Genomic DNA, 21,024 nt, shown 5'->3' with positions numbered 1-21,024 from the left:
CCCATGGGAGAAAGCCCGGCCACCAGACGCTCGCCGACGAGCTCCCCTCCTGGGTCTGGCTCCGGGAGGGTGCCCCGGTTTCCCTTGTCCGGGCAAGGTAGCTTCAGTCCGTGGGCTGCTTATCATCAGGGTTTATTGAACCGCTCTTAGTCTGGGCTCTCCCCCGAGACCTGTTTGCCTTGGGAGAGACTACCAGGGGCTGATGCCCCGGACAACATAGCTCCCAGGATCAGTGAGCCACTCAAACTCCTCCACCACGTTAAGGTGGCGTTTCATAGGAGGAGACAAAATGTACCGATTGGCCTTTTTCATAATCAGTCTACTCACTTTCCCTATGTGGAGTCAAACTCACAACCTTCATATCATGATATTGATGCATTGGCGGGCTGAAGAAACTTACTGACAAAAAATGTGTTTGTGACCGCAGATAATTCAAGATCCACTTGCTTGTGAAATCGTCACAGCTGTGTGGGTCCTTTTTTCCAAAAAGGCCGGGCACCATGGGCGAAGGCCCGGGCCACCAGACGCTTGCCGACGAGCTCCTCTCCTGAGTCTGGCTCTGGGAGGGTGCCCCGGTTTCCTTTGTCCGGGCGAAGCAGCTTCATTCCTTGGGCCGCTATTCAGTTTGTTTCTTAAGTGCTCTTAGTCTAGACTCTTCCCGGGTTCATCCAGTGTGTGAAGGAGAGGTACTGCAAATCCTTCCTTCCTGCTGCTGTCAGGCTGAACAACCAGCAGAACTTTTGCAAAATCATGACAGCTGTGTTTTTCCCTTTTTCGAAAAAGGATGTTGCAATTAGGATCAGATTAGTCAGGCCGCTGCTCCTAATAACCCCCCTTCGGATTTCTACATCATAGGCTACAAATCCCTCCTAGAAGATCGACCTGCCAAGATAGAACTACTTGCCAAGATGAGGCTGGCAAGAGCTCCACGGAGGAACTTTTTGGTCAGGTTCAGCAGTCCCTCAAAGTGCTATCTAAAAAGCCTGTTAATATATTAGCACCAACGACCTTCTAACCAGAACTACTCACAGCCACCTAACAGCCTACTCACTTGCCCTATGTGGGTGTCGAACTCGCAACCTTCCCATCGTGATATTGATGCATTGGAGGGCTGAAAGAAACCTGGCAAATATTTGTGTGTGACCGCATATAATCCTAGGCAAAGATGTGTCAAAACAAATGCCCAGTGTGAGGGTCGAACTCACGACCTTCAGATTATGAGACTGACGCGCTGCCTACTGCGCCAACGAGGCACACAATGCAGCTAACGTTCGCCAATTGAAGACCACACGTTCTTTTTATTAACTTGAACAAATTTGACCGATTGGCCTTTTTTTTTTTACAAAAGAGCCTACCGACTTGCCCTATGTGGGAGTCGAACTCGCAACCTTCCCATCATGATATTGATGCATTGGAGGGCTGAAGAAACCCTAGCAAATACATGTTTATGACCGACTGATATATTGTAGGGTGCCAAGAACAGAAAAAAGCCCTCCTCCTCCTCGGACATTGTAAAATCATCACCGCTTTGTGCGTCCTTTCTCTAAAAACAGATGTTGCATTGGCCGGGAATCGAACCCGGGCCTCCCGCGTGGCAGGCGAGAATTCTACCACTGAACCACCAATGCTCACATGCTACACATCTGGACATGCTACGACTCAGATCTCCACAGAAGTTGAGACGTCGTAGGATGCCCAGTCATATGTTTTCTTTACGGAGGAGGGAGTTTAAGATATCACGGACAGGGGCCTCAGCTAGACGTTCCCAGTTCACCCTCAGTACACAATTGGGTTTACCAGGTTGTTCCAGCAGCCTCCCCAGCTGTCACATTCAACTCCATACCAGGTAGTGACTATCAGTAGACAGCTCTGCTATTCTCTTCCCCGGGGCGTCCAAGACATTCGACCAAAGTTCTGATGATCCGACCACAAAGTTGATCATCGATCTTTGGCCTTGGTTATTCTGGTACCATGTACACTTATAAATAGCCCTGTACTTGAACATGGCGTTTGTTATGACCAGTGACGAGCACATAAGTCCAACAAAAAAGCACCAATTAGGATCAGATTAGTCAGGCCGCTGCTCCTAATCACCCCCCTTCGGATTTCTACATCATAGGCTACAAATCCCTCCTAGAAGATCTACCCCTCCCACCGACTCCAAGAAGGCCGGATACTCCGAAATGCTGTTGGGTGCATAAGCACAAACAACAGTCAGAGCCTTACTCCCCGCAACTCGTAGGCGCAGGGAGGCGACCCTCTTGTTCCCCGGGGAAAACTCCAACACAGCGGCGCTCAGCCGGGGGCTCGTGAGTATCCCCACTCCCGCCCGGCGCCTCTCACCCTGGGCAACTCCAGAAAAGGACAAAGTCCAACCCTTCTCCAGGAGCTTGGTTCCAGAGCCCATGCTGTGCGTGGAGGTGAGCCCAACTATATCTAGCTCGTACCGCTCCGCCTCCTGCACCAGCTCCGGCTCTTTCTCCGCTAGTGAGGTGACGTTCCACGTCCCTAGAGCTAGTCTGTGCCACCGGCGATCGGCCCGCCCAGGTCTCCCGCCTGGCCCGCCGCCCGGTCTACATAGCACCCGACCCCGATAATTCTCCCTGCGGGTGGTGGGTCCACAGGGTGACTGCTGCTCCATGATGTTTTTTCGGGCTAAGCCCGACCGGGCCCCATGGGAGAAAGCCCGGCCACCAGACGCTCGCCGACGAGCTCCCCTCCTGGGTCTGGCTCCGGGAGGGTGCCCCGGTTTCCCTTGTCCGGGCAAGGTAGCTTCAGTCCGTGGGCTGCTTATCATCAGGGTTTATTGAACCGCTCTTAGTCTGGGCTCTCCCCCGAGACCTGTTTGCCTTGGGAGAGACTACCAGGGGCTGATGCCCCGGACAACATAGCTCCCAGGATCAGTGAGCCACTCAAACTCCTCCACCACGTTAAGGTGGCGTTTCATAGGAGGAGACAAAATGTACCGATTGGCCTTTTTCATAATCAGTCTACTCACTTTCCCTATGTGGAGTCAAACTCACAACCTTCATATCATGATATTGATGCATTGGCGGGCTGAAGAAACTTACTGACAAAAAATGTGTTTGTGACCGCAGATAATTCAAGATCCACTTGCTTGTGAAATAGTCACAGCTGTGTGGGTCCTTTTTTCCAAAAAGGCCGGGCACCATGGGCGAAGGCCCGGGCCACCAGACGCTTGCCGACGAGCTCCTCTCCTGAGTCTGGCTCTGGGAGGGTGCCCCGGTTTCCTTTGTCCGGGCGAAGCAGCTTCATTCCTTGGGCCGCTATTCAGTTTGTTTCTTAAGTGCTCTTAGTCTAGACTCTTCCCGGGTTCATCCAGTGTGTGAAGGAGAGGTACTGCAAATCCTTCCTTCCTGCTGCTGTCAGGCTGAACAACCAGCAGAACTTTTGCAAAATCATGACAGCTGTGTTTTTCCCTTTTTCGAAAAAGGATGTTGCAATTAGGATCAGATTAGTCAGGCCGCTGCTCCTAATAACCCCCCTTCGGATTTCTACATCATAGGCTACAAATCCCTCCTAGAAGATCGACCTGCCAAGATAGAACTACTTGCCAAGATGAGGCTGGCAAGAGCTCCACGGAGGAACTTTTTGGTCAGGTTCAGCAGTCCCTCAAAGTGCTATCTAAAAAGCCTGTTAATATATTAGCACCAACGACCTTCTAACCAGAACTACTCACAGCCACCTAACAGCCTACTCACTTGCCCTATGTGGGTGTCGAACTCGCAACCTTCCCATCGTGATATTGATGCATTGGAGGGCTGAAAGAAACCTGGCAAATATTTGTGTGTGACCGCATATAATCCTAGGCAAAGATGTGTCAAAACAAATGCCCAGTGTGAGGGTCGAACTCACGACCTTCAGATTATGAGACTGACGCGCTGCCTACTGCGCCAACGAGGCACACAATGCAGCTAACGTTCGCCAATTGAAGACCACACGTTCTTTTTATTAACTTGAACAAATTTGACCGATTGGCCTTTTTTTTTTTTACAAAAGAGCCTACCGACTTGCCCTATGTGGGAGTCGAACTCGCAACCTTCCCATCATGATATTGATGCATTGGAGGGCTGAAGAAACCCTAGCAAATACATGTTTATGACCGACTGATATATTGTAGGGTGCCAAGAACAGAACAAAGCCCTCCTCCTCCTCGGACATTGTAAAATCATCACCGCTTTGTGCGTCCTTTCTCTAAAAACAGATGTTGCATTGGCCGGGAATCGAACCCGGGCCTCCCGCGTGGCAGGCGAGAATTCTACCACTGAACCACCAATGCTCACATGCTACACATCTGGACATGCTACGACTCAGATCTCCACAGAAGTTGAGACGTCGTAGGATGCCCAGTCATATGTTTTCTTTACGGAGGAGGGAGTTTAAGATATCACGGACAGGGGCCTCAGCTAGACGTTCCCAGTTCACCCTCAGTACACAATTGGGTTTACCAGGTTGTTCCAGCAGCCTCCCCAGCTGTCACATTCAACTCCATACCAGGTAGTGACTATCAGTAGACAGCTCTGCTATTCTCTTCCCCGGGGCGTCCAAGACATTCGACCAAAGTTCTGATGATCCGACCACAAAGTTGATCATCGATCTTTGGCCTTGGTTATTCTGGTACCATGTACACTTATAAATAGCCCTGTACTTGAACATGGCGTTTGTTATGACCAGTGACGAGCACATAAGTCCAACAAAAAAGCACCAATTAGGATCAGATTAGTCAGGCCGCTGCTCCTAATCACCCCCCTTCGGATTTCTACATCATAGGCTACAAATCCCTCCTAGAAGATCTACCCCTCCCACCGACTCCAAGAAGGCCGGATACTCCGAAATGCTGTTGGGTGCATAAGCACAAACAACAGTCAGAGCCTTACTCCCCGCAACTCGTAGGCGCAGGGAGGCGACCCTCTTGTTCCCCGGGGAAAACTCCAACACAGCGGCGCTCAGCCGGGGGCTCGTGAGTATCCCCACTCCCGCCCGGCGCCTCTCACCCTGGGCAACTCCAGAAAAGGACAAAGTCCAACCCTTCTCCAGGAGCTTGGTTCCAGAGCCCATGCTGTGCGTGGAGGTGAGCCCAACTATATCTAGCTCGTACCGCTCCGCCTCCTGCACCAGCTCCGGCTCTTTCTCCGCTAGTGAGGTGACGTTCCACGTCCCTAGAGCTAGTCTGTGCCACCGGCGATCGGCCCGCCCAGGTCTCCCGCCTGGCCCGCCGCCCGGTCTACATAGCACCCGACCCCGATAATTCTCCCTGCGGGTGGTGGGTCCACAGGGTGACTGCTGCTCCATGATGTTTTTTCGGGCTAAGCCCGACCGGGCCCCATGGGAGAAAGCCCGGCCACCAGACGCTCGCCGACGAGCTCCCCTCCTGGGTCTGGCTCCGGGAGGGTGCCCCGGTTTCCCTTGTCCGGGCAAGGTAGCTTCAGTCCGTGGGCTGCTTATCATCAGGGTTTATTGAACCGCTCTTAGTCTGGGCTCTCCCCCGAGACCTGTTTGCCTTGGGAGAGACTACCAGGGGCTGATGCCCCGGACAACATAGCTCCCAGGATCAGTGAGCCACTCAAACTCCTCCACCACGTTAAGGTGGCGTTTCATAGGAGGAGACAAAATGTACCGATTGGCCTTTTTCATAATCAGTCTACTCACTTTCCCTATGTGGAGTCAAACTCACAACCTTCATATCATGATATTGATGCATTGGCGGGCTGAAGAAACTTACTGACAAAAAATGTGTTTGTGACCGCAGATAATTCAAGATCCACTTGCTTGTGAAATCGTCACAGCTGTGTGGGTCCTTTTTTCCAAAAAGGCCGGGCACCATGGGCGAAGGCCCGGGCCACCAGACGCTTGCCGACGAGCTCCTCTCCTGAGTCTGGCTCTGGGAGGGTGCCCCGGTTTCCTTTGTCCGGGCGAAGCAGCTTCATTCCTTGGGCCGCTATTCAGTTTGTTTCTTAAGTGCTCTTAGTCTAGGACTCTTCCCGGGTTCATCCAGTGTGTGAAGGAGAGGTACTGCAAATCCTTCCTTCCTGCTGCTGTCAGGCTGAACAACCAGCAGAACTTTTGCAAAATCATGACAGCTGTGTTTTTCCCTTTTTCGAAAAAGGATGTTGCAATTAGGATCAGATTAGTCAGGCCGCTGCTCCTAATAACCCCCCTTCGGATTTCTACATCATAGGCTACAAATCCCTCCTAGAAGATCGACCTGCCAAGATAGAACTACTTGCCAAGATGAGGCTGGCAAGAGCTCCACGGAGGAACTTTTTGGTCAGGTTCAGCAGTCCCTCAAAGTGCTATCTAAAAAGCCTGTTAATATATTAGCACCAACGACCTTCTAACCAGAACTACTCACAGCCACCTAACAGCCTACTCACTTGCCCTATGTGGGTGTCGAACTCGCAACCTTCCCATCGTGATATTGATGCATTGGAGGGCTGAAAGAAACCTGGCAAATATTTGTGTGTGACCGCATATAATCCTAGGCAAAGATGTGTCAAAACAAATGCCCAGTGTGAGGGTCGAACTCACGACCTTCAGATTATGAGACTGACGCGCTGCCTACTGCGCCAACGAGGCACACAATGCAGCTAACGTTCGCCAATTGAAGACCACACGTTCTTTTTATTAACTTGAACAAATTTGACCGATTGGCCTTTTTTTTTTTACAAAAGAGCCTACCGACTTGCCCTATGTGGGAGTCGAACTCGCAACCTTCCCATCATGATATTGATGCATTGGAGGGCTGAAGAAACCCTAGCAAATACATGTTTATGACCGACTGATATATTGTAGGGTGCCAAGAACAGAACAAAGCCCTCCTCCTCCTCGGACATTGTAAAATCATCACCGCTTTGTGCGTCCTTTCTCTAAAAACAGATGTTGCATTGGCCGGGAATCGAACCCGGGCCTCCCGCGTGGCAGGCGAGAATTCTACCACTGAACCACCAATGCTCACATGCTACACATCTGGACATGCTACGACTCAGATCTCCACAGAAGTTGAGACGTCGTAGGATGCCCAGTCATATGTTTTCTTTACGGAGGAGGGAGTTTAAGATATCACGGACAGGGGCCTCAGCTAGACGTTCCCAGTTCACCCTCAGTACACAATTGGGTTTACCAGGTTGTTCCAGCAGCCTCCCCAGCTGTCACATTCAACTCCATACCAGGTAGTGACTATCAGTAGACAGCTCTGCTATTCTCTTCCCCGGGGCGTCCAAGACATTCGACCAAAGTTCTGATGATCCGACCACAAAGTTGATCATCGATCTTTGGCCTTGGTTATTCTGGTACCATGTACACTTATAAATAGCCCTGTACTTGAACATGGCGTTTGTTATGACCAGTGACGAGCACATAAGTCCAACAAAAAAGCACCAATTAGGATCAGATTAGTCAGGCCGCTGCTCCTAATCACCCCCCTTCGGATTTCTACATCATAGGCTACAAATCCCTCCTAGAAGATCTACCCCTCCCACCGACTCCAAGAAGGCCGGATACTCCGAAATGCTGTTGGGTGCATAAGCACAAACAACAGTCAGAGCCTTACTCCCCGCAACTCGTAGGCGCAGGGAGGCGACCCTCTTGTTCCCCGGGGAAAACTCCAACACAGCGGCGCTCAGCCGGGGGCTCGTGAGTATCCCCACTCCCGCCCGGCGCCTCTCACCCTGGGCAACTCCAGAAAAGGACAAAGTCCAACCCTTCTCCAGGAGCTTGGTTCCAGAGCCCATGCTGTGCGTGGAGGTGAGCCCAACTATATCTAGCTCGTACCGCTCCGCCTCCTGCACCAGCTCCGGCTCTTTCTCCGCTAGTGAGGTGACGTTCCACGTCCCTAGAGCTAGTCTGTGCCACCGGCGATCGGCCCGCCCAGGTCTCCCGCCTGGCCCGCCGCCCGGTCTACATAGCACCCGACCCCGATAATTCTCCCTGCGGGTGGTGGGTCCACAGGGTGACTGCTGCTCCATGATGTTTTTTTCGGGCTAAGCCCGACCGGGCCCCATGGGAGAAAGCCCGGCCACCAGACGCTCGCCGACGAGCTCCCCTCCTGGGTCTGGCTCCGGGAGGGTGCCCCGGTTTCCCTTGTCCGGGCAAGGTAGCTTCAGTCCGTGGGCTGCTTATCATCAGGGTTTATTGAACCGCTCTTAGTCTGGGCTCTCCCCCGAGACCTGTTTGCCTTGGGAGAGACTACCAGGGGCTGATGCCCCGGACAACATAGCTCCCAGGATCAGTGAGCCACTCAAACTCCTCCACCACGTTAAGGTGGCGTTTCATAGGAGGAGACAAAATGTACCGATTGGCCTTTTTCATAATCAGTCTACTCACTTTCCCTATGTGGAGTCAAACTCACAACCTTCATATCATGATATTGATGCATTGGCGGGCTGAAGAAACTTACTGACAAAAAATGTGTTTGTGACCGCAGATAATTCAAGATCCACTTGCTTGTGAAATCGTCACAGCTGTGTGGGTCCTTTTTTCCAAAAAGGCCGGGCACCATGGGCGAAGGCCCGGGCCACCAGACGCTTGCCGACGAGCTCCTCTCCTGAGTCTGGCTCTGGGAGGGTGCCCCGGTTTCCTTTGTCCGGGCGAAGCAGCTTCATTCCTTGGGCCGCTATTCAGTTTGTTTCTTAAGTGCTCTTAGTCTAGACTCTTCCCGGGTTCATCCAGTGTGTGAAGGAGAGGTACTGCAAATCCTTCCTTCCTGCTGCTGTCAGGCTGAACAACCAGCAGAACTTTTGCAAAATCATGACAGCTGTGTTTTTCCCTTTTTCGAAAAAGGATGTTGCAATTAGGATCAGATTAGTCAGGCCGCTGCTCCTAATAACCCCCCTTCGGATTTCTACATCATAGGCTACAAATCCCTCCTAGAAGATCGACCTGCCAAGATAGAACTACTTGCCAAGATGAGGCTGGCAAGAGCTCCACGGAGGAACTTTTTGGTCAGGTTCAGCAGTCCCTCAAAGTGCTATCTAAAAAGCCTGTTAATATATTAGCACCAACGACCTTCTAACCAGAACTACTCACAGCCACCTAACAGCCTACTCACTTGCCCTATGTGGGTGTCGAACTCGCAACCTTCCCATCGTGATATTGATGCATTGGAGGGCTGAAAGAAACCTGGCAAATATTTGTGTGTGACCGCATATAATCCTAGGCAAAGATGTGTCAAAACAAATGCCCAGTGTGAGGGTCGAACTCACGACCTTCAGATTATGAGACTGACGCGCTGCCTACTGCGCCAACGAGGCACACAATGCAGCTAACGTTCGCCAATTGAAGACCACACGTTCTTTTTATTAACTTGAACAAATTTGACCGATTGGCCTTTTTTTTTTTTACAAAAGAGCCTACCGACTTGCCCTATGTGGGAGTCGAACTCGCAACCTTCCCATCATGATATTGATGCATTGGAGGGCTGAAGAAACCCTAGCAAATACATGTTTATGACCGACTGATATATTGTAGGGTGCCAAGAACAGAACAAAGCCCTCCTCCTCCTCGGACATTGTAAAATCATCACCGCTTTGTGCGTCCTTTCTCTAAAAACAGATGTTGCATTGGCCGGGAATCGAACCCGGGCCTCCCGCGTGGCAGGCGAGAATTCTACCACTGAACCACCAATGCTCACATGCTACACATCTGGACATGCTACGACTCAGATCTCCACAGAAGTTGAGACGTCGTAGGATGCCCAGTCATATGTTTTCTTTACGGAGGAGGGAGTTTAAGATATCACGGACAGGGGCCTCAGCTAGACGTTCCCAGTTCACCCTCAGTACACAATTGGGTTTACCAGGTTGTTCCAGCAGCCTCCCCAGCTGTCACATTCAACTCCATACCAGGTAGTGACTATCAGTAGACAGCTCTGCTATTCTCTTCCCCGGGGCGTCCAAGACATTCGACCAAAGTTCTGATGATCCGACCACAAAGTTGATCATCGATCTTTGGCCTTGGTTATTCTGGTACCATGTACACTTATAAATAGCCCTGTACTTGAACATGGCGTTTGTTATGACCAGTGACGAGCACATAAGTCCAACAAAAAAGCACCAATTAGGATCAGATTAGTCAGGCCGCTGCTCCTAATCACCCCCCTTCGGATTTCTACATCATAGGCTACAAATCCCTCCTAGAAGATCTACCCCTCCCACCGACTCCAAGAAGGCCGGATACTCCGAAATGCTGTTGGGTGCATAAGCACAAACAACAGTCAGAGCCTTACTCCCCGCAACTCGTAGGCGCAGGGAGGCGACCCTCTTGTTCCCCGGGGAAAACTCCAACACAGCGGCGCTCAGCCGGGGGCTCGTGAGTATCCCCACTCCCGCCCGGCGCCTCTCACCCTGGGCAACTCCAGAAAAGGACAAAGTCCAACCCTTCTCCAGGAGCTTGGTTCCAGAGCCCATGCTGTGCGTGGAGGTGAGCCCAACTATATCTAGCTCGTACCGCTCCGCCTCCTGCACCAGCTCCGGCTCTTTCTCCGCTAGTGAGGTGACGTTCCACGTCCCTAGAGCTAGTCTGTGCCACCGGCGATCGGCCCGCCCAGGTCTCCCGCCTGGCCCGCCGCCCGGTCTACATAGCACCCGACCCCGATAATTCTCCCTGCGGGTGGTGGGTCCACAGGGTGACTGCTGCTCCATGATGTTTTTTCGGGCTAAGCCCGACCGGGCCCCATGGGAGAAAGCCCGGCCACCAGACGCTCGCCGACGAGCTCCCCTCCTGGGTCTGGCTCCGGGAGGGTGCCCCGGTTTCCCTTGTCCGGGCAAGGTAGCTTCAGTCCGTGGGCTGCTTATCATCAGGGTTTATTGAACCGCTCTTAGTCTGGGCTCTCCCCCGAGACCTGTTTGCCTTGGGAGAGACTACCAGGGGCTGATGCCCCGGACAACATAGCTCCCAGGATCAGTGAGCCACTCAAACTCCTCCACCACGTTAAGGTGGCGTTTCATAGGAGGAGACAAAATGTACCGATTGGCCTTTTTCATAATCAGTCTACTCACTTTCCCTATGTGGAGTCAAACTCACAACCTTCATATCATGATATTGATGCATTGGCGGGCTGAAGAAACTTACTGACAAAAAATGTGTTTGTGACCGCAGATAATTCAAGATCCACTTGCTTGTGAAATAGTCACAGCTGTGTGGGTCCTTTTTTCCAAAAAGGCCGGGCACCATGGGCGAAGGCCCGGGCCACCAGACGCTTGCCGACGAGCTCCTCTCCTGAGTCTGGCTCTGGGAGGGTGCCCCGGTTTCCTTTGTCCGGGCGAAGCAGCTTCATTCCTTGGGCCGCTATTCAGTTTGTTTCTTAAGTGCTCTTAGTCTAGACTCTTCCCGGGTTCATCCAGTGTGTGAAGGAGAGGTACTGCAAATCCTTCCTTCCTGCTGCTGTCAGGCTGAACAACCAGCAGAACTTTTGCAAAATCATGACAGCTGTGTTTTTCCCTTTTTCGAAAAAGGATGTTGCAATTAGGATCAGATTAGTCAGGCCGCTGCTCCTAATAACCCCCCTTCGGATTTCTACATCATAGGCTACAAATCCCTCCTAGAAGATCGACCTGCCAAGATAGAACTACTTGCCAAGATGAGGCTGGCAAGAGCTCCACGGAGGAACTTTTTGGTCAGGTTCAGCAGTCCCTCAAAGTGCTATCTAAAAAGCCTGTTAATATATTAGCACCAACGACCTTCTAACCAGAACTACTCACAGCCACCTAACAGCCTACTCACTTGCCCTATGTGGGTGTCGAACTCGCAACCTTCCCATCGTGATATTGATGCATTGGAGGGCTGAAAGAAACCTGGCAAATATTTGTGTGTGACCGCATATAATCCTAGGCAAAGATGTGTCAAAACAAATGCCCAGTGTGAGGGTCGAACTCACGACCTTCAGATTATGAGACTGACGCGCTGCCTACTGCGCCAACGAGGCACACAATGCAGCTAACGTTCGCCAATTGAAGACCACACGTTCTTTTTATTAACTTGAACAAATTTGACCGATTGGCCTTTTTTTTTTTACAAAAGAGCCTACCGACTTGCCCTATGTGGGAGTCGAACTCGCAACCTTCCCATCATGATATTGATGCATTGGAGGGCTGAAGAAACCCTAGCAAATACATGTTTATGACCGACTGATATATTGTAGGGTGCCAAGAACAGAACAAAGCCCTCCTCCTCCTCGGACATTGTAAAATCATCACCGCTTTGTGCGTCCTTTCTCTAAAAACAGATGTTGCATTGGCCGGGAATCGAACCCGGGCCTCCCGCGTGGCAGGCGAGAATTCTACCACTGAACCACCAATGCTCACATGCTACACATCTGGACATGCTACGACTCAGATCTCCACAGAAGTTGAGACGTCGTAGGATGCCCAGTCATATGTTTTCTTTACGGAGGAGGGAGTTTAAGATATCACGGACAGGGGCCTCAGCTAGACGTTCCCAGTTCACCCTCAGTACACAATTGGGTTTACCAGGTTGTTCCAGCAGCCTCCCCAGCTGTCACATTCAACTCCATACCAGGTAGTGACTATCAGTAGACAGCTCTGCTATTCTCTTCCCCGGGGCGTCCAAGACATTCGACCAAAGTTCTGATGATCCGACCACAAAGTTGATCATCGATCTTTGGCCTTGGTTATTCTGGTACCATGTACACTTATAAATAGCCCTGTACTTGAACATGGCGTTTGTTATGACCAGTGACGAGCACATAAGTCCAACAAAAAAGCACCAATTAGGATCAGATTAGTCAGGCCGCTGCTCCTAATCACCCCCCTTCGGATTTCTACATCATAGGCTACAAATCCCTCCTAGAAGATCTACCCCTCCCACCGACTCCAAGAAGGCCGGATACTCCGAAATGCTGTTGGGTGCATAAGCACAAACAACAGTCAGAGCCTTACTCCCCGCAACTCGTAGGCGCAGGGAGGCGACCCTCTTGTTCCCCGGGGAAAACTCCAACACAGCGGCGCTCAGCCGGGGGCTCGTGAGTATCCCCACTCCCGCCCGGCGCCTCTCACCCTGGGCAACTCCAGAAAAGGACAAAGTCCAACCCTTCTCCAGGAGCTTGGTTCCAGAGCCCATGCTGTGCGTGGAGGTGAGCCCAACTATATCTAGCTCGTACCGCTCCGCCTCCTGCACCAGCTCCGGCTCTTTCTCCGCTAGTGAGGTGACGTTCCACGTCCCTAGAGCTAGTCTGTGCCACCGGCGATCGGCCCGCCCAGGTCTCCCGCCTGGCCCGCCGCCCGGTCTACATAGCACCCGACCCCGATAATTCTCCCTGCGGGTGGTGGGTCCACAGGGTGACTGCTGCTCCATGATGTTTTTTCGGGCTAAGCCCGACCGGGCCCCATGGGAGAAAGCCCGGCCACCAGACGCTCGCCGACGAGCTCCCCTCCTGGGTCTGGCTCCGGGAGGGTGCCCCGGTTTCCCTTGTCCGGGCAAGGTAGCTTCAGTCCGTGGGCTGCTTATCATCAGGGTTTATTGAACCGCTCTTAGTCTGGGCTCTCCCCCGAGACCTGTTTGCCTTGGGAGAGACTACCAGGGGCTGATGCCCCGGACAACATAGCTCCCAGGATCAGTGAGCCACTCAAACTCCTCCACCACGTTAAGGTGGCGTTTCATAGGAGGAGACAAAATGTACCGATTGGCCTTTTTCATAATCAGTCTACTCACTTTCCCTATGTGGAGTCAAACTCACAACCTTCATATCATGATATTGATGCATTGGCGGGCTGAAGAAACTTACTGACAAAAAATGTGTTTGTGACCGCAGATAATTCAAGATCCACTTGCTTGTGAAATCGTCACAGCTGTGTGGGTCCTTTTTTCCAAAAAGGCCGGGCACCATGGGCGAAGGCCCGGGCCACCAGACGCTTGCCGACGAGCTCCTCTCCTGAGTCTGGCTCTGGGAGGGTGCCCCGGTTTCCTTTGTCCGGGCGAAGCAGCTTCATTCCTTGGGCCGCTATTCAGTTTGTTTCTTAAGTGCTCTTAGTCTGGACTCTTCCCGGGTTCATCCAGTGTGTGAAGGAGAGGTACTGCAAATCCTTCCTTCCTGCTGCTGTCAGGCTGAACAACCAGCAGAACTTTTGCAAAATCATGACAGCTGTGTTTTTCCCTTTTTCGAAAAAGGATGTTGCAATTAGGATCAGATTAGTCAGGCCGCTGCTCCTAATAACCCCCCTTCGGATTTCTACATCATAGGCTACAAATCCCTCCTAGAAGATCGACCTGCCAAGATAGAACTACTTGCCAAGATGAGGCTGGCAAGAGCTCCACGGAGGAACTTTTTGGTCAGGTTCAGCAGTCCCTCAAAGTGCTATCTAAAAAGCCTGTTAATATATTAGCACCAACGACCTTCTAACCAGAACTACTCACAGCCTACTCACTTGCCCTATGTGGGTGTCGAACTCGCAACCTTCCCATCGTGATATTGATGCATTGGAGGGCTGAAAGAAACCTGGCAAATATTTGTGTGTGACCGCATATAATCCTAGGCAAAGATGTGTCAAAACAAATGCCCAGTGTGAGGGTCGAACTCACGACCTTCAGATTATGAGACTGACGCGCTGCCTACTGCGCCAACGAGGCACACAATGCAGCTAACGTTCGCCAATTGAAGACCACACGTTCTTTTTATTAACTTGAACAAATTTGACCGATTGGCCTTTTTTTTTTTTACAAAAGAGCCTACCGACTTGCCCTATGTGGGAGTCGAACTCGCAACCTTCCCATCATGATATTGATGCATTGGAGGGCTGAAGAAACCCTAGCAAATACATGTTTATGACCGACTGATATATTGTAGGGTGCCAAGAACAGAACAAAGCCCTCCTCCTCCTCGGACATTGTAAAATCATCACCGCTTTGTGCGTCCTTTCTCTAAAAACAGATGTTGCATTGGCCGGGAATCGAACCCGGGCCTCCCGCGTGGCAGGCGAGAATTCTACCACTGAACCACCAATGCTCACATGCTACACATCTGGACATGCTACGACTCAGATCTCCACAGAAGTTGAGACGTCGTAGGATGCCCAGTCATATGTTTTCTTTACGGAGGAGGGAGTTTAAGATATCACGGACAGGGGCCTCAGCTAGACGTTCCCAGTTCACCCTCAGTACACAATTGGGTTTACCAGGTTGTTCCAGCAGCCTCCCCAGCTGTCACATTCAACTCCATACCAGGTAGTGACTATCAGTAGACAGCTCTGCTATTCTCTTCCCCGGGGCGTCCAAGACATTCGACCAAAGTTCTGATGATCCGACCACAAAGTTGATCATCGATCTTTGGCCTTGGTTATTCTGGTACCATGTACACTTATAAATAGCCCTGTACTTGAACATGGCGTTTGTTATGACCAGTGACGAGCACATAAGTCCAACAAAAAAGCACCAATTAGGATCAGATTAGTCAGGCCGCTGCTCCTAATCACCCCCCTTCGGATTTCTACATCATAGGCTACAAATCCCTCCTAGAAGATCTACCCCTCCCACCGACTCCAAGAAGGCCGGATACTCCGAAATGCTGTTGGGTGCATAAGCACAAACAACAGTCAGAGCCTTACTCCCCGCAACTCGTAGGCGCAGGGAGGCGACCCTCTTGTTCCCCGGGGAAAACTCCAACACAGCGGCGCTCAGCCGGGGGCTCGTGAGTATCCCCACTCCCGCCCGGCGCCTCTCACCCTGGGCAACTCCAGAAAAGGACAAAGTCCAACCCTTCTCCAGGAGCTTGGTTCCAGAGCCCATGCTGTGCGTGGAGGTGAGCCCAACTATATCTAGCTCGTACCGCTCCGCCTCCTGCACCAGCTCCGGCTCTTTCTCCGCTAGTGAGGTGACGTTCCACGTCCCTAGAGCTAGTCTGTGCCACCGGCGATCGGCCCGCCCAGGTCTCCCGCCTGGCCCGCCGCCCGGTCTACATAGCACCCGACCCCGATAATTCTCCCTGCGGGTGGTGGGTCCACAGGGTGACTGCTGCTCCATGATGTTTTTTCGGGCTAAGCCCGACCGGGCCCCATGGGAGAAAGCCCGGCCACCAGACGCTCGCCGACGAGCTCCCCTCCTGGGTCTGGCTCCGGGAGGGTGCCCCGGTTTCCCTTGTCCGGGCAAGGTAGCTTCAGTCCGTGGGCTGCTTATCATCAGGGTTTATTGAACCGCTCTTAGTCTGGGCTCTCCCCCGAGACCTGTTTGCCTTGGGAGAGACTACCAGGGGCTGACGCCCCGGACAACATAGCTCCCAGGATCAGTGAGCCACTCAAACTCCTCCACCACGTTAAGGTGGCGTTTCATAGGAGGAGACAAAATGTACCGATTGGCCTTTTTCATAATCAGTCTACTCACTTTCCCTATGTGGAGTCAAACTCACAACCTTCATATCATGATATTGATGCATTGGCGGGCTGAAGAAACTTACTGACAAAAAATGTGTTTGTGACCGCAGATAATTCAAGATCCACTTGCTTGTGAAATCGTCACAGCTGTGTGGGTCCTTTTTTCCAAAAAGGCCGGGCACCATGGGCGAAGGCCCGGGCCACCAGACGCTTGCCGACGAGCTCCTCTCCTGAGTCTGGCTCTGGGAGGGTGCCCCGGTTTCCTTTGTCCGGGCGAAGCAGCTTCATTCCTTGGGCCGCTATTCAGTTTGTTTCTTAAGTGCTCTTAGTCTAGACTCTTCCCGGGTTCATCCAGTGTGTGAAGGAGAGGTACTGCAAATCCTTCCTTCCTGCTGCTGTCAGGCTGAACAACCAGCAGAACTTTTGCAAAATCATGACAGCTGTGTTTTTCCCTTTTTCGAAAAAGGATGTTGCAATTAGGATCAGATTAGTCAGGCCGCTGCTCCTAATCACCCCCCTTCGGATTTCTACATCATAGGCTACAAATCCCTCCTAGAAGATCGACCTGCCAAGATAGAACTACTTGCCAAGATGAGGCTGGCAAGAGCTCCACGGAGGAACTTTTTGGTCAGGTTCAGCAGTCCCTCAAAGTGCTATCTAAAAAGCCTGTTAATATATTAGCACCAACGACCTTCTAACCAGAACTACTCACAGCCACCTAACAGCCTACTCACTTGCCCTATGTGGGTGTCGAACTCGCAACCTTCCCATCGTGATATTGATGCATTGGAGGGCTGAAAGAAACCTGGCAAATATTTGTGTGTGACCGCATATAATCCTAGGCAAAGATGTGTCAAAACAAATGCCCAGTGTGAGGGTCGAACTCACGACCTTCAGATTATGAGACTGACGCGCTGCCTACTGCGCCAACGAGGCACACAATGCAGCTAACGTTCGCCAATTGAAGACCACACGTTCTTTTTATTAACTTGAACAAATTTGACCGATTGGCCTTTTTTTTTTTTACAAAAGAGCCTACCGACTTGCCCTATGTGGGAGTCGAACTCGCAACCTTCCCATCATGATATTGATGCATTGGAGGGCTGAAGAAACCCTAGCAAATACATGTTTATGACCGACTGATATATTGTAGGGTGCCAAGAACAGAACAAAGCCCTCCTCCTCCTCGGACATTGTAAAATCATCACCGCTTTGTGCGTCCTTTCTCTAAAAACAGATGTTGCATTGGCCGGGAATCGAACCCGGGCCTCCCGCGTGGCAGGCGAGAATTCTACCACTGAACCACCAATGCTCACATGCTACACATCTGGACATGCTACGACTCAGATCTCCACAGAAGTTGAGACGTCGTAGGATGCCCAGTCATATGTTTTCTTTACGGAGGAGGGAGTTTAAGATATCACGGACAGGGGCCTCAGCTAGACGTTCCCAGTTCACCCTCAGTACACAATTGGGTTTACCAGGTTGTTCCAGCAGCCTCCCCAGCTGTCACATTCAACTCCATACCAGGTAGTGACTATCAGTAGACAGCTCTGCTATTCTCTTCCCCGGGGCGTCCAAGACATTCGACCAAAGTTCTGATGATCCGACCACAAAGTTGATCATCGATCTTTGGCCTTGGTTATTCTGGTACCATGTACACTTATAAATAGCCCTGTACTTGAACATGGCGTTTGTTATGACCAGTGACGAGCACATAAGTCCAACAAAAAAGCACCAATTAGGATCAGATTAGTCAGGCCGCTGCTCCTAATCACCCCCCTTCGGATTTCTACATCATAGGCTACAAATCCCTCCTAGAAGATCTACCCCTCCCACCGACTCCAAGAAGGCCGGATACTCCGAAATGCTGTTGGGTGCATAAGCACAAACAACAGTCAGAGCCTTACTCCCCGCAACTCGTAGGCGCAGGGAGGCGACCCTCTTGTTCCCCGGGGAAAACTCCAACACAGCGGCGCTCAGCCGGGGGCTCGTGAGTATCCCCACTCCCGCCCGGCGCCTCTCACCCTGGGCAACTCCAGAAAAGGACAAAGTCCAACCCTTCTCCAGGAGCTTGGTTCCAGAGCCCATGCTGTGCGTGGAGGTGAGCCCAACTATATCTAGCTCGTACCGCTCCGCCTCCTGCACCAGCTCCGGCTCTTTCTCCGCTAGTGAGGTGACGTTCCACGTCCCTAGAGCTAGTCTGTGCCACCGGCGATCGGCCCGCCCAGGTCTCCCGCCTGGCCCGCCGCCCGGTCTACATAGCACCCGACCCCGATAATTCTCCCTGCGGGTGGTGGGTCCACAGGGTGACTGCTGCTCCATGATGTTTTTTCGGGCTAAGCCCGACCGGGCCCCATGGGAGAAAGCCCGGCCACCAGACGCTCGCCGACGAGCTCCCCTCCTGGGTCTGGCTCCGGGAGGGTGCCCCGGTTTCCCTTGTCCGGGCAAGGTAGCTTCAGTCCGTGGGCTGCTTATCATCAGGGTTTATTGAACCGCTCTTAGTCTGGGCTCTCCCCCGAGACCTGTTTGCCTTGGGAGAGACTACCAGGGGCTGACGCCCCGGACAACATAGCTCCCAGGATCAGTGAGCCACTCAAACTCCTCCACCACGTTAAGGTGGCGTTTCATAGGAGGAGACAAAATGTACCGATTGGCCTTTTTCATAATCAGTCTACTCACTTTCCCTATGTGGAGTCAAACTCACAACCTTCATATCATGATATTGATGCATTGGCGGGCTGAAGAAACTTACTGACAAAAAATGTGTTTGTGACCGCAGATAATTCAAGATCCACTTGCTTGTGAAATAGTCACAGCTGTGTGGGTCCTTTTTTCCAAAAAGGCCGGGCACCATGGGCGAAGGCCCGGGCCACCAGACGCTTGCCGACGAGCTCCTCTCCTGAGTCTGGCTCTGGGAGGGTGCCCCGGTTTCCTTTGTCCGGGCGAAGCAGCTTCATTCCTTGGGCCGCTATTCAGTTTGTTTCTTAAGTGCTCTTAGTCTGGACTCTTCCCGGGTTCATCCAGTGTGTGAAGGAGAGGTACTGCAAATCCTTCCTTCCTGCTGCTGTCAGGCTGAACAACCAGCAGAACTTTTGCAAAATCATGACAGCTGTGTTTTTCCCTTTTTCGAAAAAGGATGTTGCAATTAGGATCAGATTAGTCAGGCCGCTGCTCCTAATCACCCCCCTTCGGATTTCTACATCATAGGCTACAAATCCCTCCTAGAAGATCGACCTGCCAAGATAGAACTACTTGCCAAGATGAGGCTGGCAAGAGCTCCACGGAGGAACTTTTTGGTCAGGTTCAGCAGTCCCTCAAAGTGCTATCTAAAAAGCCTGTTAATATATTAGCACCAACGACCTTCTAACCAGAACTACTCACAGCCACCTAACAGCCTACTCACTTGCCCTATGTGGGTGTCGAACTCGCAACCTTCCCATCGTGATATTGATGCATTGGAGGGCTGAAAGAAACCTGGCAAATATTTGTGTGTGACCGCATATAATCCTAGGCAAAGATGTGTCAAAACAAATGCCCAGTGTGAGGGTCGAACTCACGACCTTCAGATTATGAGACTGACGCGCTGCCTACTGCGCCAACGAGGCACACAATGCAGCTAACGTTCGCCAATTGAAGACCACACGTTCTTTTTATTAACTTGAACAAATTTGACCGATTGGCCTTTTTTTTTTTTACAAAAGAGCCTACCGACTTGCCCTATGTGGGAGTCGAACTCGCAACCTTCCCATCATGATATTGATGCATTGGAGGGCTGAAGAAACCCTAGCAAATACATGTTTATGACCGACTGATATATTGTAGGGTGCCAAGAACAGAACAAAGCCCTCCTCCTCCTCGGACATTGTAAAATCATCACCGCTTTGTGCGTCCTTTCTCTAAAAACAGATGTTGCATTGGCCGGGAATCGAACCCGGGCCTCCCGCGTGGCAGGCGAGAATTCTACCACTGAACCACCAATGCTCACATGCTACACATCTGGACATGCTACGACTCAGATCTCCACAGAAGTTGAGACGTCGTAGGATGCCCAGTCAAGAGCTGAACAACCAGCAGAACTTTTGCAAAATCATGACAGCTGTGTTTTTCCCTTTTTCGAAAAAGGACGTTGCATTGGCCGGGAATCGAACCCGGGCCTCCCGCGTGGCAGGCGAGAATTCTACCACTGAACCACCAATGCTCACATACTGAAGATCTGGACATGTTACGGCTCAGATCTCCACAGGAAGCAAAGACCTCCTCCTCAGAGGACGTTTTTGGTCAGGTTCCGGAGTCACTCAGTGTTTTCTAAACTGCCTGACTTCGATTAATTGAGGGATTTTCTTCATTATCGGTCATTAAAATCATGAAAGCTCGTGGGTCGTTTTTTCCAAAAAGAGATGTTGCATTGGCCGGGAATCGAACCCGGGCCTCCCGCGTGGCAGGCGAGAATTCTACCACTGAACCACCAATGCTCACATAGCTCTTCACTGGACATGTTAAGACTAAAATGTCATACTTCGCCAGGGGGAAATTTGTTTGTAGCAGCAGTAACAAGGTTACACTATATAAAATAAAATAGCAGAGCAGGACAAAAAAAATCCAGGGTCGTGGTGGCAGCAAGCCAATCCAGGCTTCCTTCTCAACCGCATCATTGTCCAGCACATTCTTGGGTATTCTGAGGTGT

At 51.6% G+C, this 21,024-nt stretch overlaps 18 non-coding genes across 18 annotated transcripts; all 18 read right to left on the bottom strand.

The window, feature by feature from the left end:
• Positions 1–1,180: 1,180 nt before the first annotated feature.
• Positions 1,181–1,253, bottom strand: trnam-cau. Its single transcript has one exon. It is a non-coding gene; the product is annotated as a tRNA-Met (tRNA).
• Positions 1,254–1,557: 304 nt separating this feature from the next.
• trnag-gcc lies at positions 1,558–1,628 on the bottom strand. Its single transcript has one exon. It is a non-coding gene; the product is annotated as a tRNA-Gly (tRNA).
• A 2,223-nt stretch (positions 1,629–3,851) lies between these two features.
• On the bottom strand, positions 3,852–3,924 carry trnam-cau. Its single transcript has one exon. It is a non-coding gene; the product is annotated as a tRNA-Met (tRNA).
• A 305-nt stretch (positions 3,925–4,229) lies between these two features.
• On the bottom strand, positions 4,230–4,300 carry trnag-gcc. Its single transcript has one exon. It is a non-coding gene; the product is annotated as a tRNA-Gly (tRNA).
• Positions 4,301–6,524: 2,224 nt separating this feature from the next.
• trnam-cau lies at positions 6,525–6,597 on the bottom strand. The gene has a single exon. It is a non-coding gene; the product is annotated as a tRNA-Met (tRNA).
• Positions 6,598–6,901: 304 nt separating this feature from the next.
• Positions 6,902–6,972, bottom strand: trnag-gcc. Its single transcript has one exon. It is a non-coding gene; the product is annotated as a tRNA-Gly (tRNA).
• Positions 6,973–9,196: 2,224 nt separating this feature from the next.
• trnam-cau lies at positions 9,197–9,269 on the bottom strand. Its single transcript has one exon. It is a non-coding gene; the product is annotated as a tRNA-Met (tRNA).
• A 305-nt stretch (positions 9,270–9,574) lies between these two features.
• On the bottom strand, positions 9,575–9,645 carry trnag-gcc. The gene has a single exon. It is a non-coding gene; the product is annotated as a tRNA-Gly (tRNA).
• A 2,223-nt stretch (positions 9,646–11,868) lies between these two features.
• trnam-cau lies at positions 11,869–11,941 on the bottom strand. Its single transcript has one exon. It is a non-coding gene; the product is annotated as a tRNA-Met (tRNA).
• A 304-nt stretch (positions 11,942–12,245) lies between these two features.
• Positions 12,246–12,316, bottom strand: trnag-gcc. Its single transcript has one exon. It is a non-coding gene; the product is annotated as a tRNA-Gly (tRNA).
• A 2,212-nt stretch (positions 12,317–14,528) lies between these two features.
• On the bottom strand, positions 14,529–14,601 carry trnam-cau. Its single transcript has one exon. It is a non-coding gene; the product is annotated as a tRNA-Met (tRNA).
• A 305-nt stretch (positions 14,602–14,906) lies between these two features.
• trnag-gcc lies at positions 14,907–14,977 on the bottom strand. The gene has a single exon. It is a non-coding gene; the product is annotated as a tRNA-Gly (tRNA).
• A 2,223-nt stretch (positions 14,978–17,200) lies between these two features.
• On the bottom strand, positions 17,201–17,273 carry trnam-cau. The gene has a single exon. It is a non-coding gene; the product is annotated as a tRNA-Met (tRNA).
• Positions 17,274–17,578: 305 nt separating this feature from the next.
• trnag-gcc lies at positions 17,579–17,649 on the bottom strand. The gene has a single exon. It is a non-coding gene; the product is annotated as a tRNA-Gly (tRNA).
• Positions 17,650–19,872: 2,223 nt separating this feature from the next.
• On the bottom strand, positions 19,873–19,945 carry trnam-cau. Its single transcript has one exon. It is a non-coding gene; the product is annotated as a tRNA-Met (tRNA).
• Positions 19,946–20,250: 305 nt separating this feature from the next.
• On the bottom strand, positions 20,251–20,321 carry trnag-gcc. Its single transcript has one exon. It is a non-coding gene; the product is annotated as a tRNA-Gly (tRNA).
• Positions 20,322–20,467: 146 nt separating this feature from the next.
• Positions 20,468–20,538, bottom strand: trnag-gcc. Its single transcript has one exon. It is a non-coding gene; the product is annotated as a tRNA-Gly (tRNA).
• Positions 20,539–20,741: 203 nt separating this feature from the next.
• trnag-gcc lies at positions 20,742–20,812 on the bottom strand. The gene has a single exon. It is a non-coding gene; the product is annotated as a tRNA-Gly (tRNA).
• Between the last annotated feature and the right edge of the window lie 212 nt (positions 20,813–21,024).

Source organism: Cyclopterus lumpus, chromosome 2 (assembly GCF_009769545.1).
Source record: "Cyclopterus lumpus isolate fCycLum1 chromosome 2, fCycLum1.pri, whole genome shotgun sequence".
In the NCBI taxonomy this organism is placed as follows: Eukaryota; Metazoa; Chordata; class Actinopteri; order Perciformes; family Cyclopteridae; genus Cyclopterus; species Cyclopterus lumpus.
This window is presented reverse-complemented; position numbering and strand designations above follow the sequence as displayed.